General features: G+C 45.1%; 1 protein-coding gene across 1 annotated transcript in view; it reads right to left on the reverse strand.

Annotated features, from left to right (window-relative positions):
• cdk17 (cyclin dependent kinase 17) overlaps nucleotides 1-15,933 on the reverse strand; it is a 56,446-nt gene extending 40,513 nt beyond the window's left edge. The window contains exon 1 of the mRNA XM_072379101.1: nucleotides 15,623-15,933. The gene's annotated coding sequence lies outside the window, so the exon portion shown is untranslated. The remainder of the gene's footprint in view (nucleotides 1-15,622) is intronic.
• Nucleotides 15,934-16,831: the final 898 nt, after the last annotated feature.

Raw genomic sequence — 16,831 nt, forward strand, 5'->3', positions numbered from 1 at the left:
TTAAAGTAACCAGCTCTCCAATATTCTCTACCCCAACGCCATCAGAACAGCAGTTGCAGGAATAACTCGAGGAAGAATGATGTCTCATCCCTTGGGTCGAGTTGAGCGACGTCTGTATCCTAACAATCATTCCTCAGGTTTCCACGCTGCTCTCGTGTTCATCAGAGCTCATAAAATGCAGCTCATCTTTATGTTCAGGCTGCTTTACAGCTCACTGTAGCAGGTGGTGTTAACTCCACACGAATCCCTTCCATCTCTGCAGCTTGCCTGCATGAACAGGTGATTTTCCACCATTTAGTCGTGATGAAAACCCAAACCAAGCACACCTTTAACCTTTAACCTCTGCCTCTGACGCAGCTGAATACATTCTGAGGCTACAGAGGTCTGGAGTCAGCCTCTCCAAGGCTTGCTGAGGCATGTGCACGTAATGCAGAGGCCCTCAGGAGTAATCACTTATGACGCCATCAGAAGGTGATGGAGCACCTGAACGCCCCCCCGACCTGTTTGTTACGTGATGTTTGTCTGTCTGAGCGCGCCTCACATCAGCCGCAGTTAATGAGCAGCTTCCGTTTTCCTGTCTGGATGCTTGGGAGGTCATTCAAACACGCAGCTGGAGAGAGCACATTCCACCGGAGAGAGGCGCTAAACTAAAGAGCTCCACTTCCACCGGAGAGAGGCGCTAAACTAAAGAGCTCCACTTCCACAGGAGAGAGGCGCTAAACTAAAGAGCTCCACTTCCACCGGAGAGAGGCGCTAAACTAAAGAGCTCCACTTCCACCGGAGAGAGACGCTAAACTAAAGAGCTCCACTTCCAACAGGAGAGAGACGCTAAACTAAAGAGCTCCACTTCCACCGGAGAGAGGCGCTAAACTAAAGAGCTCCACTTCCACAGGAGAGAGACGCTAAACTAAAGAGCTCCACTTCCACCGGAGAGAGGCGCTAAACTAAAGAGCTCCACTTCCACCGGAGAGAGGCGCTAAACTAAAGAGCTCCACTTCCACCGGAGAGAGGCGCTAAACTAAAGAGCTCCACTTCCACAGGAGAGAGGCGCTAAACTAAAGAGCTCCACTTCCACCGGAGAGAGGCGCTAAACTAAAGAGCTCCACTTCCACCGGAGAGAGGCGCTAAACTAAAGAGCTCCACTTCCACCGGAGAGAGGCGCTAAACTAAAGAGCTCCACTTCCACCGGAGAGAGGCGCTAAACTAAAGAGCTCCACTTCCACCGGAGAGAGGCGCTAAACTAAAGAGCTCCACTTCCACCGGAGAGAGACGCTAAACTAAAGAGCTCCACTTCCACAGGAGAGAGGCGCTAAACTAAAGAGCTCCACTTCCACCGGAGAGAGGCGCTAAACTAAAGAGCTCCACTTCCACCGGAGAGAGGCGCTAAACTAAAGAGCTCCACTTCCACCGGAGAGAGGCGCTAAACTAAAGAGCTCCACTTCCACAGGAGAGAGGCGCTAAACTAAAGAGCTCCACTTCCACCGGAGAGAGGCGCTAAACTAAAGAGCTCCACTTCCACCGGAGAGAGGCGCTAAACTAAAGAGCTCCACTTCCACAGGAGAGAGGCGCTAAACTAAAGAGCTCCACTTCCACCGGAGAGAGGCGCTAAACTAAAGAGCTCCACTTCCACCGGAGAGAGGCGCTAAACTAAAGAGCTCCACTTCCAACAGGAGAGAGGCGCTAAACTAAAGAGCTCCACTTCCAACAGGAGAGAGGCGCTAAACTAAAGAGCTCCACTTCCACCGGAGAGAGACGCTAAACTAAAGAGCTCCACTTCCACCGGAGAGAGGCGCTAAACTAAAGAGCTCCACTTCCACCGGAGAGAGACGCTAAACTAAAGAGCTCCACTTCCACAGGAGAGAGGCGCTAAACTAAAGAGCTCCACTTCCACAGGAGAGAGGCGCTAAACTAAAGAGCTCCACTTCCACCGGAGAGAGGCGCTAAACTAAAGAGCTCCACTTCCACCGGAGAGAGGCGCTAAACTAAAGAGCTCCACTTCCACCGGAGAGAGACGCTAAACTAAAGAGCTCCACTTCCACCGGAGAGAGGCGCTAAACTAAAGAGCTCCACTTCCACCGGAGAGAGGCGCTAAACTAAAGAGCTCCACTTCCACCGGAGAGAGACGCTAAACTAAAGAGCTCCACTTCCACCGGAGAGAGGCGCTAAACTAAAGAGCTCCACTTCCACCGGAGAGAGGCGCTAAACTAAAGAGCTCCACTTCCACAGGAGAGAGGCGCTAAACTAAAGAGCTCCACTTCCACAGGAGAGAGGCGCTAAACTAAAGAGCTCCACTTCCACAGGAGAGAGGCGCTAAACTAAAGAGCTCCACTTCCACCGGAGAGAGGCGCTAAACTAAAGAGCTCCACTTCCACAGGAGAGAGGCGCTAAACTAAAGAGCTCCACTTCCACCGGAGAGAGGCGCTAAACTAAAGAGCTCCACTTCCACCGGAGAGAGGCGCTAAACTAAAGAGCTCCACTTCCACCGGAGAGAGGCGCTAAACTAAAGAGCTCCACTTCCACAGGAGAGAGGCGCTAAACTAAAGAGCTCCACTTCCACAGGAGAGAGGCGCTAAACTAAAGAGCTCCACTTCCACCGGAGAGAGGCGCTAAACTAAAGAGCTCCACTTCCACAGGAGAGAGGCGCTAAACTAAAGAGCTCCACTTCCACCGGAGAGAGGCGCTAAACTAAAGAGCTCCACTTCCACAGGAGAGAGGCGCTAAACTAAAGAGCTCCACTTCCACCGGAGAGAGGCGCTAAACTAAAGAGCTCCACTTCCACCGGAGAGAGGCGCTAAACTAAAGAGCTCCACTTCCACAGGAGAGAGGCGCTAAACTAAAGAGCTCCACTTCCACCGGAGAGAGGCGCTAAACTAAAGAGCTCCACTTCCACAGGAGAGAGGCGCTAAACTAAAGAGCTCCACTTCCACCGGAGAGAGGCGCTAAACTAAAGAGCTCCACTTCCACAGGAGAGAGGCGCTAAACTAAAGAGCTCCACTTCCACCGGAGAGAGGCGCTAAACTAAAGAGCTCCACTTCCACCGGAGAGAGGCGCTAAACTAAAGAGCTCCACTTCCACAGGAGAGAGACGCTAAACTAAAGAGCTCCACTTCCACCGGAGAGAGGCGCTAAACTAAAGAGCTCCACTTCCACAGGAGAGAGACGCTAAACTAAAGAGCTCCACTTCCACAGGAGAGAGGCGCTAAACTAAAGAGCTCCACTTCCACCGGAGAGAGGCGCTAAACTAAAGAGCTCCACTTCCACAGGAGAGAGGCGCTAAACTAAAGAGCTCCACTTCCACCGGAGAGAGGCGCTAAACTAAAGAGCTCCACTTCCACAGGAGAGAGACGCTAAACTAAAGAGCTCCACTTCCACCGGAGAGAGGCGCTAAACTAAAGAGCTCCACTTCCACAGGAGAGAGACGCTAAACTAAAGAGCTCCACTTCCACAGGAGAGAGACGCTAAACTAAAGAGCTCCACTTCCACAGGAGAGAGGCGCTAAACTAAAGAGCTCCACTTCCACCGGAGAGAGGCGCTAAACTAAAGAGCTCCACTTCCACCGGAGAGAGGCGCTAAACTAAAGAGCTCCACTTCCACCGGAGAGAGGCGCTAAACTAAAGAGCTCCACTTCCACAGGAGAGAGGCGCTAAACTAAAGAGCTCCACTTCCACCGGAGAGAGGCGCTAAACTAAAGAGCTCCACTTCCACAGGAGAGAGGCGCTAAACTAAAGAGCTCCACTTCCACCGGAGAGAGGCGCTAAACTAAAGAGCTCCACTTCCACCGGAGAGAGGCGCTAAACTAAAGAGCTCCACTTCCACCGGAGAGAGGCGCTAAACTAAAGAGCTCCACTTCCACCGGAGAGAGGCGCTAAACTAAAGAGCTCCACTTCCACCGGAGAGAGGCGCTAAACTAAAGAGCTCCACTTCCACAGGAGAGAGGCGCTAAACTAAAGAGCTCCACTTCCACCGGAGAGAGGCGCTAAACTAAAGAGCTCCACTTCCACCGGAGAGAGGCGCTAAACTAAAGAGCTCCACTTCCACAGGAGAGAGGCGCTAAACTAAAGAGCTCCACTTCCACCGGAGAGAGGCGCTAAACTAAAGAGCTCCACTTCCACAGGAGAGAGGCGCTAAACTAAAGAGCTCCACTTCCACAGGAGAGAGGCGCTAAACTAAAGAGCTCCACTTCCACCGGAGAGAGGCGCTAAACTAAAGAGCTCCACTTCCACCGGAGAGAGGCGCTAAACTAAAGAGCTCCACTTCCACAGGAGAGAGGCGCTAAACTAAAGAGCTCCACTTCCACAGGAGAGAGGCGCTAAACTAAAGAGCTCCACTTCCACCGGAGAGAGGCGCTAAACTAAAGAGCTCCACTTCCACCGGAGAGAGGCGCTAAACTAAAGAGCTCCACTTCCACCGGAGAGAGGCGCTAAACTAAAGAGCTCCACTTCCACAGGAGAGAGGCGCTAAACTAAAGAGCTCCACTTCCACCGGAGAGAGGCGCTAAACTAAAGAGCTCCACTTCCACCGGAGAGAGGCGCTAAACTAAAGAGCTCCACTTCCACAGGAGAGAGGCGCTAAACTAAAGAGCTCCACTTCCACAGGAGAGAGGCGCTAAACTAAAGAGCTCCACTTCCACCGGAGAGAGGCGCTAAACTAAAGAGCTCCACTTCCACCGGAGAGAGGCGCTAAACTAAAGAGCTCCACTTCCACAGGAGAGAGGCGCTAAACTAAAGAGCTCCACTTCCACAGGAGAGAGGCGCTAAACTAAAGAGCTCCACTTCCACCGGAGAGAGGCGCTAAACTAAAGAGCTCCACTTCCACAGGAGAGAGGCGCTAAACTAAAGAGCTCCACTTCCACCGGAGAGAGGCGCTAAACTAAAGAGCTCCACTTCCACCGGAGAGAGGCGCTAAACTAAAGAGCTCCACTTCCACCGGAGAGAGACGCTAAACTAAAGAGCTCCACTTCCACCGGAGAGAGGCGCTAAACTAAAGAGCTCCACTTCCACCGGAGAGAGGCGCTAAACTAAAGAGCTCCACTTCCACCGGAGAGAGGCGCTAAACTAAAGAGCTCCACTTCCACCGGAGATGGCTTTTATTCTGCTGCACTGGAACAGAGGGAACAGGCACCCCCACCCAACAGCAAACCAACCAACCAGCGGGACCACAAAGACATATCAGCTCATCTTTCACGAGTGACCAACAGGCCTTTAACCCCCCCGCTATGATCATCACCTTCACCTCATCTGTCTCACGCCCCGACATTCCCAAAGATGGACCCACCTCCAATCAGGGGGTGGGGGGGTGACTGGACTCTTCCCCATCATCCTATCAAGGGGCCAGGCCAGGTGGGACGCCCCAGCCTGGGAGGGAGACTCAATATTTTCCCTAAATTCATCACATCAGACATTTCTGGACAAAACGAAGATGCTTTCTGTACTTCTGCTGCTGTGGCTGCTCGAAATCTGCACCGAAAAACAAACGTTTCATTTCTAACGGTCAGAGTTTTAGGGCTCTCACTTTGGCCTAAAGTCCAAGCTCACAAACAAAGAGTTTCTCCACCGAACGCCCAGACTGCAGAGATGTGGAGTGAAACAAAGTCAGCTAGGGTTAGCTAACCCCAACCCTTTGTGCAGAAAACTCATAAAAGACGTCCAAGCAGCGCTTCTTTTACCAGGAAAAATAACCCTTTCCTCCTGTCTTATGCATCAAAAAACAAACAAATGTTCATCTTTTGTTTGTTTTGCCTAAAAAAGGAAAGTATTTGAGGTTCTTTGAGGTTCTGTGATCCAACAGAAGTTCTGTGTTCAGTGAGAAACCAACGCTGAGGACAAAATATTACTTTTCCAGTTGGTTCTTTAAAGGAACCTGAAGAATTTGGCTAATTACCATTATTCATATAGAACATTTTTAACTTTGATATTTATTCCTTGTATTACGTTCTATGCTTGTGACATTTTAGCTGCTATAAGAGGCGCTGCCAAAGCTTCTTCTTCTTCTTCTTCTTCTTGATGGAACAGCTGTTTCATTTCTTGCCACAGCTGATGCAGGCAGATAATACGAAGGTTTGCCGTAACGCTTTGTGAGGAGTCTGTGGAGCCGTGGCATCGATCTGCGCTCATTCACCACAGAGCTGATTACCAGAGAGCTTCCAAGCATCCCTGGAGACATTCAGCTGACCGCTCAGATGATGATGAATGAGGCACCAGCCTGACAAATAACAGAAGCTATATGAATCTCCGGGAGAATTAATTAGAGATGGCTGCATTAAACAGCAACAAGGCCCGACTATTCTCCCTCTGGGCGTCAGGAGTCTGCAGAGCACTTTTCAAAGCTGTGAACTTTTGATGCACTTTATTGGCACTGATTGCAGATAACGCTCGTCTGGGAGCTGGTGATTAACCCTTCAGGAAGAAAGCGGGGTGATTACAGACTCCCTTCAGGGATTCAAAAAAGAACCCGGCAGAAGAAGAAGAGGATATGGTGAGAATAATCCCACAGTTTGTCTGGACTTTGATTCCTGATGACAAAAGACTAAAGTTTACAGTGAATTTAGTTCAAATAACTCAAATATAAGTGCAGACAGAATCATTTCATTGTTAAAAGTGACTGAGAAGCAGCAGATGGTGAAGGCTGTGTAGGATGTGGCCTTAGAATGATTAATGGAAACATGAACATAACACATAATCTAACAACTATTAATAAAGCCAGTTTTCATATTACAAATTTAATCTGCCAATAAAGTGTAACTCCTCAAAGTGTGCAGGACCGGACCGTAGAGAGAGGAGCTGGAATCTTTTAAAGCCTGCAGGGTGCTTTCTGTAAGTTCAGCTGATGCTAAGCTACCATATGGTGGTAGTTTTTACAGTTTTTCACACTGTATAACATCACAGCGGTCTGTCACTTTCCAACCAAAGTGCTGCCAATCCAACGACTCCAAAACGTTGGCTCAGTTCATGACTTTATCCTCTATGAAAAGTAAGTTTACTACAGACTCCTTAGAGGAGGCGTCTGCAGACATTTTAACGGTAAATTTCATTCATCCATCCACTTTCTATAGCTGCTTAATCTAATGTAGGGTCGTGGGGGGGCTGGAGCCTATCCCAGCTGTCATTGGGCGGGGTCACCTGGACACAGACAGAACCGGTCAGGAATCGAACCTGGAACCTCTGCTGACCACCAACCACTGTGCAGCCCGACTCTTTCCAAATGAAAACAAGCTGTGCAGCTCCATCTATCAGATGAAAAACCAAGGAAACCAAATGCGTTTGAAGGTTCTTGTTTCCCATCAGTCTGAACTTTGATGAGCTGACGTTCTGTTGGCCTCCGCTCTAACGGAAGCTTCCTGTCACGAAAGCCTTCCCTCGCCACGCTGTCACACTGGAAATCTTCATTAAAAAAGAAAAACGGGACAGTAGATGCTGCAGTGACCTTTGACCTCGCTGGGCTGTGGCCAAGCTGTTTCTGGTGTTAGCTGCTTATCAGATCTGTGGTGCCACCACTGGACTGTGGTCCAACGGTTCTTCCTCTGATGAGATCCACATTATTTCAGATGTTAGTTGTGATTCTGACAGTGTGGAAGCACTACAGGCTGCACCTGTATGGTTTTCTGATTGATCCTGGTCCAGATGTTCTCTTTAAAGGCAGTGTGTTGAAGCTCCAGATGTATCTGATGCAGGATAACAGCAAAACAACAAGTGACTCCACATCGGTTTCAGGTTCTTTTCTTGGCTTTGTTGGCCAGTGTTTCAGGGAGGAACCTGAGCAACACCGACTAAAAAGGGATGTTTTCAGTTATATATGAGGGCAAATGGGGGGTTAGCACTTCACTGTGAGAGGACACCGCAGAGTTCACCATGAGCGCTGCCACATGAATAAAAAGCTCATTCTTTACTTTAACAAGAAACCTCCATGTGTGTAATCCCTGTCTGCTGCTGCTCTAACAACGACTCATCTCCAGATTATCAGCCATTCAAACTGGCTTAATCACACGCACACACACAGACACACAGACACACACACACACACACACACACACACACACGCACACACACACACACACACACTCACAGAGACACACACAGACAGACACACAGGACGAGGTGCACCAACAAACATGATGAGGTGGCTTTATTCTACAATAAAATCACACACACACATTTTTATGTTGATGATGTCATTCTTTTAACCAAGTCTTTGTGTGCGTGCACGTGTGCGTGCACGTGTGTGTGCACGTGTGTGCACGTGTGTGTGTGTGTGAGAGAGAGAAAGAGGGACACAATGAACTCACAACAATTCACATTCCTCACATAACTTTCTCATATGGATCTGTGTGTTCAACTGAACTCACTCAGCCCAGGAATTAGTCAGGTCCCACAAAAAGTCCATTCTGTTATGAACATCTTTCTCTGAGACCCCCCCCCCCCCCTCAGGTTAAAATCTAAATCAAACATTCCAGTTTATTGTTTGTCACCTCTGACCCCAAACAGCTGGTGAGTAACGCAGGTCAGACATGGGCTTCAGCGTTCCCCCCCCCTGACACTTCTTCTTTTGTCCTCCACTTGTCCAGTTTCCTCAAATGTTTTAAGGACACACTGCACACCATGCTGAGATATGCCAAGTTTTCAGCTAATAGCTCTTTGGGAATCACCTTGTTGCTGCAGAAATCCTATTTTCTGTCTGTCAAACTGTGTTTTCTTTGCTGTTTTTCATAGATGCAGCTAAAGAAATGGGAACAAATGATGTGTCTTTGTGACAAGCTGCTGGTAACAAAGAGCCTAAAGATCCAGTTTAAAATGGCTTCTTTGCTAAGTTGTCTGTTCTGTGTCGACACAACACTGGTTCATCCCTTGAGTTAGGAGCCTTTTTCCTGCCTGAATGGGTCAAAGGTCAGAGTTAAGTGGTTTAAAATGATGAGGGAAAAAGCAGAAAATGTCCAAAGAAAAACTGTGGAAGAGCTTCAGAAAGCTGCAGAACTATTGATCAGGACACTTTAAAGGTTTCAGAAAGCTGCAGAACTATTGATCAGGACACTTTAAAGGTTTCAGAAAGCTGCAGAACTATTGATCAGGACACTTTAAAGGTTTCAGAAAGCTGCAGAACTATTGATCAGGACACTTTAAAGCTTCAGAAAGCTGCAGAACTGTTGATCAGGACACTTTAAAGGTTTCAGAAAGCTGCAGAACTATTGATCAGGACACTTTAAAGGTTTCAGAAAGCTGCAGAACTGTTGATCAGGACACTTTAAAGCTTCAGAAAGCTGCAGAACTATTGATCAGGACACTTTAAAGGTTTCAGAAAGCTGCAGAACTATTGATCAGGACACTTTAAAGGTTACAGAAAGCTGCAGAACTGTTGATCAGGACACTTTAAAGGTTTCAGAAAGCTGCAGAACTATTGATCAGGACACTTTAAAGGTTTCAGAAAGCTGCAGAACTGTTGATCAGGACACTTTAAAGGTTACAGAAAGCTGCAGAACTGTTGATCAGGACACTTTAAAGGTTACAGAAAGCTGCAGAACTATTGATCAGGACACTTTAAAGGTTACAGAAAGCTGCAGAACTATTGATCAGGACACTTTAAAGGTTACAGAAAGCTGCAGAACTATTGATCAGGACACTTTAAAGGTTACAGAAAGCTGCAGAACTGTTGATCAGGACACTTTAAAGGTTTCAGAAAGCTGCAGAACTATTGATCAGGACACTTTAAAGGTTTCAGAAAGCTGCAGAACTGTTGATCAGGACACTTTAAAGGTTTCAGAAAGCTGCAGAACTATTGATCAGGACACTTTAAAGGTTTCAGAAAGCTGCAGAACTATTGATCAGGACACTTTAAAGGTTTCAGAAAGCTGCAGAACTATTGATCAGGACACTTTAAAGGTTTCAGAAAGCTGCAGAACTATTGATCAGGACACTTTAAAGGTTACAGAAAGCTGCAGAACTATTGATCAGGACACTTTAAAGGTTTCAGAAAGCTGTAGAACTATTGATCAGGACACTTTAAAGGTTTCAGAAAGCTGCAGAACTATTGATCAGGACACTTTAAAGGTTTCAGAAAGCTGCAGAACTATTGATCAGGACACTTTAAAGGTTTCAGAAAGCTGCAGAACTGTTGATCAGGACACTTTAAAGGTTTCAGAAAGCTGCAGAACTATTGATCAGGACACTTTAAAGGTTTCAGAAAGCTGTAGAACTGTTGATCAGGACACTTTAAATGTTTCAGAAAGCTGCAGAACTGTTGATCAGGACACTTTAAATGTTTCAGAAAGCTGTAGAACTGTTGATCAGGACACTTTAAATGTTTCAGAAAGCTGCAGAACTATTGATCAGGACACTTTAAAGGTTTCAGAAAGCTGCAGAACTATTGATCAGGACACTTTAAAGGTTTCAGAAAGCTGCAGAACTATTGATCAGGACACTTTAAAGGTTTCAGAAAGCTGCAGAACTATTGATCAGGACACTTTAAAGGTTACAGAAAGCTGCAGAACTATTGATCAGGACACTTTAAAGGTTTCAGAAAGCTGTAGAACTATTGATCAGGACACTTTAAAGGTTTCAGAAAGCTGCAGAACTATTGATCAGGACACTTTAAAGGTTTCAGAAAGCTGCAGAACTATTGATCAGGACACTTTAAAGGTTTCAGAAAGCTGCAGAACTATTGATCAGGACACTTTAAAGGTTACAGAAAGCTGCAGAACTATTGATCAGGACACTTTAAAGGTTTCAGAAAGCTGCAGAACTATTGATCAGGACACTTTAAAGGTTTCAGAAAGCTGCAGAACTGTTGATCAGGACACTTTAAAGGTTATAGAAAGCTGCAGAACTATTGATCAGGACACTTTAAAGGTTTCAGAAAGCTGCAGAACTATTGATCAGGACACTTTAAAGGTTTCAGAAAGCTGCAGAACTATTGATCAGGACACTTTAAAGGTTTCAGAAAGCTGCAGAACTGTTGATCAGGACACTTTAAAGGTTTCAGAAAGCTGCAGAACTGTTGATCAGGACACTTTAAAGGTTTCAGAAAGCTGCAGAACTATTGATCAGGACACTTTAAAGCTTCAGAAAGCTGCAGAACTATTGATCAGGACACTTTAAAGCTTCAGAAAGCTGCAGAACTATTGATCAGGACACTTTAAAGGTTTCAGAAAGCTGCAGAACTATTGATCAGGACACTTTAAAGGTTTCAGAAAGCTGCAGAACTATTGATCAGGACACTTTAAAGCTTCAGAAAGCTGCAGAACTGTTGATCAGGACACTTTAAAGGTTTCAGAAAGCTGCAGAACTATTGATCAGGACACTTTAAAGGTTTCAGAAAGCTGCAGAACTGTTGATCAGGACACTTTAAAGCTTCAGAAAGCTGCAGAACTATTGATCAGGACACTTTAAAGGTTTCAGAAAGCTGCAGAACTATTGATCAGGACACTTTAAAGGTTACAGAAAGCTGCAGAACTGTTGATCAGGACACTTTAAAGGTTTCAGAAAGCTGCAGAACTATTGATCAGGACACTTTAAAGGTTTCAGAAAGCTGCAGAACTGTTGATCAGGACACTTTAAAGGTTACAGAAAGCTGCAGAACTGTTGATCAGGACACTTTAAAGGTTACAGAAAGCTGCAGAACTATTGATCAGGACACTTTAAAGGTTACAGAAAGCTGCAGAACTATTGATCAGGACACTTTAAAGGTTACAGAAAGCTGCAGAACTATTGATCAGGACACTTTAAAGGTTACAGAAAGCTGCAGAACTGTTGATCAGGACACTTTAAAGGTTTCAGAAAGCTGCAGAACTATTGATCAGGACACTTTAAAGGTTTCAGAAAGCTGCAGAACTGTTGATCAGGACACTTTAAAGGTTTCAGAAAGCTGCAGAACTATTGATCAGGACACTTTAAAGGTTTCAGAAAGCTGCAGAACTATTGATCAGGACACTTTAAAGGTTTCAGAAAGCTGCAGAACTATTGATCAGGACACTTTAAAGGTTTCAGAAAGCTGCAGAACTATTGATCAGGACACTTTAAAGGTTACAGAAAGCTGCAGAACTATTGATCAGGACACTTTAAAGGTTTCAGAAAGCTGTAGAACTATTGATCAGGACACTTTAAAGGTTTCAGAAAGCTGCAGAACTATTGATCAGGACACTTTAAAGGTTTCAGAAAGCTGCAGAACTATTGATCAGGACACTTTAAAGGTTTCAGAAAGCTGCAGAACTGTTGATCAGGACACTTTAAAGGTTTCAGAAAGCTGCAGAACTATTGATCAGGACACTTTAAAGGTTTCAGAAAGCTGTAGAACTGTTGATCAGGACACTTTAAATGTTTCAGAAAGCTGCAGAACTGTTGATCAGGACACTTTAAATGTTTCAGAAAGCTGTAGAACTGTTGATCAGGACACTTTAAATGTTTCAGAAAGCTGCAGAACTATTGATCAGGACACTTTAAAGGTTTCAGAAAGCTGCAGAACTATTGATCAGGACACTTTAAAGGTTTCAGAAAGCTGCAGAACTATTGATCAGGACACTTTAAAGGTTTCAGAAAGCTGCAGAACTATTGATCAGGACACTTTAAAGGTTACAGAAAGCTGCAGAACTATTGATCAGGACACTTTAAAGGTTTCAGAAAGCTGTAGAACTATTGATCAGGACACTTTAAAGGTTTCAGAAAGCTGCAGAACTATTGATCAGGACACTTTAAAGGTTTCAGAAAGCTGCAGAACTATTGATCAGGACACTTTAAAGGTTTCAGAAAGCTGCAGAACTATTGATCAGGACACTTTAAAGGTTACAGAAAGCTGCAGAACTATTGATCAGGACACTTTAAAGGTTTCAGAAAGCTGCAGAACTATTGATCAGGACACTTTAAAGGTTTCAGAAAGCTGCAGAACTGTTGATCAGGACACTTTAAAGGTTATAGAAAGCTGCAGAACTATTGATCAGGACACTTTAAAGGTTTCAGAAAGCTGCAGAACTATTGATCAGGACACTTTAAAGGTTTCAGAAAGCTGCAGAACTATTGATCAGGACACTTTAAAGGTTTCAGAAAGCTGCAGAACTGTTGATCAGGACACTTTAAAGGTTTCAGAAAGCTGCAGAACTGTTGATCAGGACACTTTAAAGGTTTCAGAAAGCTGCAGAACTATTGATCAGGACACTTTAAAGGTTTCAGAAAGCTGCAGAACTATTGATCAGGACACTTTAAAGGTTACAGAAAGCTGCAGAACTATTGATCAGGACACTTTAAAGGTTACAGAAAGCTGCAGAACTATTGATCAGGACACTTTAAAGGTTACAGAAAGCTGCAGAACTGTTGATCAGGACACTTTAAAGGTTTCAGAAAGCTGCAGAACTATTGATCAGGACACTTTAAAGGTTTCAGAAAGCTGCAGAACTGTTGATCAGGACACTTTAAAGGTTACAGAAAGCTGCAGAACTGTTGATCAGGACACTTTAAAGGTTACAGAAAGCTGCAGAACTATTGATCAGGACACTTTAAAGGTTACAGAAAGCTGCAGAACTATTGATCAGGACACTTTAAAGGTTACAGAAAGCTGCAGAACTATTGATCAGGACACTTTAAAGGTTACAGAAAGCTGCAGAACTGTTGATCAGGACACTTTAAAGGTTTCAGAAAGCTGCAGAACTATTGATCAGGACACTTTAAAGGTTTCAGAAAGCTGCAGAACTATTGATCAGGACACTTTAAAGGTTTCAGAAAGCTGCAGAACTATTGATCAGGACACTTTAAAGGTTTCAGAAAGCTGCAGAACTATTGATCAGGACACTTTAAAGGTTTCAGAAAGCTGCAGAACTATTGATCAGGACACTTTAAAGGTTACAGAAAGCTGCAGAACTATTGATCAGGACACTTTAAAGGTTTCAGAAAGCTGCAGAACTATTGATCAGGACACTTTAAAGGTTTCAGAAAGCTGCAGAACTGTTGATCAGGACACTTTAAAGGTTATAGAAAGCTGCAGAACTATTGATCAGGACACTTTAAAGGTTTCAGAAAGCTGCAGAACTATTGATCAGGACACTTTAAAGGTTTCAGAAAGCTGCAGAACTATTGATCAGGACACTTTAAAGGTTTCAGAAAGCTGCAGAACTGTTGATCAGGACACTTTAAAGGTTTCAGAAAGCTGCAGAACTGTTGATCAGGACACTTTAAAGGTTTCAGAAAGCTGCAGAACTATTGATCAGGACACTTTAAAGGTTTCAGAAAGCTGCAGAACTATTGATCAGGACACTTTAAAGGTTACAGAAAGCTGCAGAACTATTGATCAGGACACTTTAAAGGTTTCAGAAAGCTGCAGAACTATTGATCAGGACACTTTAAAGGTTTCAGAAAGCTGCAGAACTGTTGATCAGGACACTTTAAAGGTTAAAGAAAGCTGCAGAACTGTTGATCAGGACACTTTAAAGGTTCCAGGAAAGTCTGGAAGAAATGAGGCTGGATCAGGAGTTTTAATGGTTCAGAACCAAAGCTGCAGTAGATATCTGGATCAGGACTCTGGATCAGCTCAGTCTCCACCTGAACAGCAGAATAATCTGACACTCACTCTTGTTCCATCAGTCAAACCGAAGCCACAGAAACTTTAATCACCCTCAGATTTCATAAGAAAGAGAGGAGTGAGAATGAGTGTCAGCCTAACGCTCATCATCCTGCTGAGAATACGTAATGCAGATCAATACAAGCTCTGCTAAATGGGGGGGGGGGGGCAGTCAGGGTAATTACTTTGTCCTCTGGGGGTGCATCAGTCCCACAGCCAACATCTGAATGTGGGTCAACACTAAAGATCGAGTGGCCAGTTGTTCCAGATGAGGAGGAAATGAGGTCAAACAGGGAATCTAACAGCCTGACTGTCAGTGGTAGAAAATCATTATTATGGTGCTATTCAGCATCTTATTTTAGCTTTTAAGGAGCCAATGGCCCGTATGTGTGTGCATGTGTGCACGTGCATCACTGATGTGTTTGATTTAAGTACATTTGAGCTAAAAACATGTACATGTCTCCTTTTTAAGGGAGGTTCTTCATGAAGGATGCACACTGCAACTGGTAGACATCCCAAAAATGTTACCTGCCGGTCATCTTTAAACACTGACTCAAATAAAGAAATAAAAGGACTTTTCGTGCTCATTTCATCCTAAATGACTTTACTGAAGCCAGGAATGAAACTCTTGAGCTTACAGAGCTGCTGTTGGGTTAAATGAAGGAAAGTCTCAGCAGTCTGGTGCCACATGATGCTTGTAGGCAAATATGGCGCATGAAGATGTCTTGAAACTGCAGGTTTTACATAGAATTTACATCCAATATGAGTGTTATTAAGGCATTCCTGAGTCCTATTCCTCTGTGCTGTGCACGTCCTCTGCCTGGCTGACTTTACTTCCATCATGGAAACACACCTGAGATGAATAGATATGTTACCTCTAAAACGTGTGCCAGTGAGAACAGAACCAGCTGCACAGTTTAAACGGGAGGCAGCTGCAGAATATGGACTTCTTCAGCTACCGTTTCCTCTTCGCGTTCATCACCACACGCCGCTGTTCATACTTCGTCCTTCGCATCCGGACGATACGTAACACGGCGGCGTCCATTATCGGACAGAAAAGGTAACATTCTGTAATGGCATTTGGGCAAATTTACCTGAAAATGATCAATTCCGTCGTTTCCAGCCGATTCTCCGGAGCTGCCAGGCCCCTATACCTCCCTCCGTTCTATCCGCCCACCGAAGCAGCCAAATACAGCTCCGTTGGTGTTCGGTTCCGGTTCCAAACGCTCCGACAGGGAAATAAATATCCTCCAGCAAACACAGGAAGGCCGGACGCTCCGGACCGAACCCCGAAAACGTCGTTAGTTCGGTGGTGGAGCAGTTTAAGGAGGCTGGAGGAGGACCCAACGTCGACAGACACGGGAGGGCTGCAACCGTTAAAGCGAGCGGCAATGATGGGAGGCGACTTCCGGTGACCTTTCAAAGTATCACAACAGCGGCGCCGTTTTCTATCAGCGCTTCCAAAACAGACGGGACTGTGACGGAGGTTCCGGTTGATGCTTTCAGAATAAAAGCCATTTCATCATAGAAAGTCCTGTCAGATGCTTTTTATCCACATAAAGTAGCAGACTGCTGTAGTTGGAGCTTTGAGGAGGGCATGAAAACGAAACAATGCGCGCATTTAACAACTTTGTTTCCCGCAGTTTCTCATAAGTCATGAGATACCTGGCTTCAGCCTTCAATAAGAGAAAATATAAAGCATATATGAATAAAACAATAAGAAAGAATAACTTTGAATGGTCACCTTTTCAAAAGAGTACAAGCTCCCAGCCAGTAGTGAATTAATAAATAAATACATTTTTAGATAAGTTGCCTTAGTTTTTAATTGATTTTTGTACAATTTTAGAGTAACACTATAAATCAAATCAAATGTGCTAAAACACAGTGAAAATGTTGCTAATCTGATTATTGATTCAGGTCTGACTGATAATGAACAATAATTGAACCTTTAACTCAGTTATCTCTGCGGTGTGGCGCCCCCTGCTGGATAAGAGCTGCAGATACCAGTAATACACCCTGGAGGGTGGGGTGGGGGTCTGCTGTGAAAATAAAAGTTCTCATTCTTGTTACTTTCTTTCATAACTCACTGATCAGAACAGTCATAGTTTATCAGCAGCTCAGAAACTGACAGCTCAGCTCAGCTCAGCTCAGCTCAGCTCAGCTCAGCTCAGCTCAGCTCAGCTCAGCTCAGCTCAGCTCAGCTCAGCTCAGCTCAGCGATCCTATCCAGCCGTGGTTAGCATACTTTCTGTGCTGATGCTGGAGCTCTCCACAGCAAGGATTAAAACCAAAGCTAAACTCTAT

Source organism: Leuresthes tenuis, unplaced genomic scaffold (genome assembly GCF_036924035.1).
Source record: "Leuresthes tenuis unplaced genomic scaffold, fLeuTen1.0.hap1 SCAF_28, whole genome shotgun sequence".
NCBI lineage: Eukaryota > Metazoa > Chordata > Actinopteri > Atheriniformes > Atherinopsidae > Leuresthes > Leuresthes tenuis.